This window comes from Bombus fervidus, unplaced genomic scaffold (genome assembly GCF_041682495.2).
Source record: "Bombus fervidus isolate BK054 unplaced genomic scaffold, iyBomFerv1 scaffold0034, whole genome shotgun sequence".
NCBI classification, from domain to species: Eukaryota; Metazoa; Arthropoda; class Insecta; order Hymenoptera; family Apidae; genus Bombus; species Bombus fervidus.
The window spans coordinates 85,001-87,500 of NW_027212597.1; the positions used below are offsets into that span (position 1 = coordinate 85,001).

General features: G+C 50.2%; 1 non-coding gene across 1 annotated transcript; it reads right to left on the minus strand.

The window, feature by feature from the left end:
• Positions 1–1,566: 1,566 nt before the first annotated feature.
• LOC139997182 (5.8S ribosomal RNA) lies at positions 1,567–1,721 on the minus strand. The gene has a single exon (XR_011802619.1). It is a non-coding gene; the product is annotated as a 5.8S ribosomal RNA (ribosomal RNA).
• Positions 1,722–2,500: the final 779 nt, after the last annotated feature.

Genomic DNA, 2,500 nt, shown 5'->3' on the forward strand with positions numbered 1-2,500 from the left:
AACGGGGTGAATTTATTACTCGGGGACTGGACGACCGGCGATACGTTAGGATGCGCGGTCCAGCGATAGACGACGAAGAGACATGGGATGACCAACGATCTCTTTTTCTCTAATACTCGGAGCGCCGAATCGCCTTAAAGCAAAAAAAAATCACACGCGCGTACGTCGTACGTACGGCGCGTGTATACCTCGTCTCTAATCAAGTTTCGTTAGTCTTTCTCGAGCCTCGCCAAAGAGGATCGTTCTCTTCCTCTGCGCGATCTCTCCGTGCCAATGTCAGAGATTATTCTCTTTCGCACGACGACGAAAACGACTATTTTCGACGATCCGAACAACTTTGTAACGGACTCACATGCACATCTTAAAATCGGGTACAGAAACGTTGCGCAACACCGTGAGCTTTTCTCTTCTTCGTCACCCTTAAATATAGCCGATCGTAGACGCACGCTAGATCGTAACACACTTTTCGTTGATTTCCGACGAACGTGGCTTTGGGCCAGGCGCGCGGGCAGAGAGATACGCGACCGACGGGGAAAAATTCGTCCCGATACATGTACGCGTACTCTCCGATCTCCGCGCAACGCTGGGGATCATCTCCCTAAGTCATCAGCGTTCGAAGAAATCTCGTGTGTCCGTTCCCGGATCTACGGCTTTCTCTGGGTTCGCGAAGAACAGAAAAAAGCACAGAGGATGAAAAACGCAACGACGACCCATCGATGCGACGGTCCTCGTTGTCTTCTCGTCAGTCGTCTCGCGCCTGCAGAATACATCTCTGCCGCACGAACAGACGGAGTGGGTATTCGATCCCTGGGGCTGTACGAGTAAAAACATCTTGATGAAAAGACGGTTGTGTTTCTTTAAGGCACACAGTTTTTCGTTACGCCACCAAGTTTAGGTTTAGGTTTTAATATCTTGGTTCTCTTTTCTCTCCTCTCTCGACTGACTTTGTTCAAAAATATTTTTGCTTTCTCTCAGTCTCGCCAAAAATTCATTTAAGACGACGTCGGGGGCGCGGTCATTCGTGCTTATCGAAGACTAACAAAACGTAGCAGAGGCTGATACAAAAAGAAAAAAAAAATCGGCCACGAAGAAAACTCGCTCTGTGTATCTCGATAACCGCGTCGACGACGACGGTTCTCTCCGCGCTCTTTTAATTCGTATCCTTCTTCTTGCGCTTCGTCCGACTCAGAAACGTTCGTAAAACACGAACGACGGCGGGTTGTCAAGCCAAGAAGGGACAGAGAAGAGACGGAGGTAGTTTTGCGAGTCTCCCGTGAACGCGATAGATTTTTCATATATATTTGTATCGAGAGCATGCGTACGCCGGTCTCCACACGATCCAGCGACGAACGCCGACGAACGTCCAACAATCGCTCGTACGTCGCGTACGAGCCCTCGACCGCTCTTTAATTCGTATTCTTTTGCTTGGCGCTCGTCCTCCGACTCAGAAACGTTCGTTTAAAGATAAAACGAACGACGGCGGGCTGTCGACGAGGCAAGAAAGAACAGAGAGATACGGACCGAGAGCAACGATACGCAACGCAAGCAGTCTTAGGTTTACGTGAGCAACCCTCAGCCAGGCGTGGTCCAGGAATTGTATCCGTGGACCGCAATGTGCGTTCGAAATGTCGATGTTCATGTGTCCTGCAGTTCACACGTTGACGCGCAATTAGCTGCGTTCTTCATCGACCCACGAGCCAAGTGATCCACCGTTCAGGGTAATCGTTTATGCATGGATTTTTGTTTGTGTACTCAGGTTTTTGTACTCTTATTCTCGGTTCGAAAGAAGCCGATATCCGACAAACGTCCGACCAACGGGAATCGAACGCGCGGAAGTCGCCATATGATTGACGACACGAAAATACGTTCGAAAACGAAATCGGACGGACTGCGCGACGACACACGCAGCCCGCCGACCGGGCGTAAAGTGCATTATAATATATAACAACCAACGAGATCGAAGCTCCGTTCGTCAGGAAACGACGGGGATATAACACCCGATTCTGAATCCTCTGTACAGCACACGATCTCGCGAAGAAAGCGCACGGTGGCTAGCCCATGATATATATATATGTTCGTTCCTCTCGTCCAGTTATTCGAAGCAAACAGCCGATATGCATCTCCATCGTTCGGGTAAAAAAAAATCGATGGGACGCGCACGGTCGTAGTCTTCCTCGCGCGGTCGTTTCTTCCCGATAGCCAGAAGCAGAGTTTGAAAAACTCTAGCGACGGAACGAGGCATATGACTCACGACAACGAGGATACAGACACGGCCGGCGGTCCCCTCTGAATCGACTTCGGTGGTTCAGGTAAAAATAAAAAAAATCGATGGGACGCGCACGGTCGTCCTTCCTCTTCCTCGCGCGCGGTCTATTCTTCCCGATAGCCAGAAGCAGAGTTTGAAAAACTCTAGCGACGGAACGAGGCATTAGACTCGCGACAACGAGGATAGAGAGACGGCCGGCGGTCCCCTCTGAATCCACTTTGGTCGCTCAGGTAA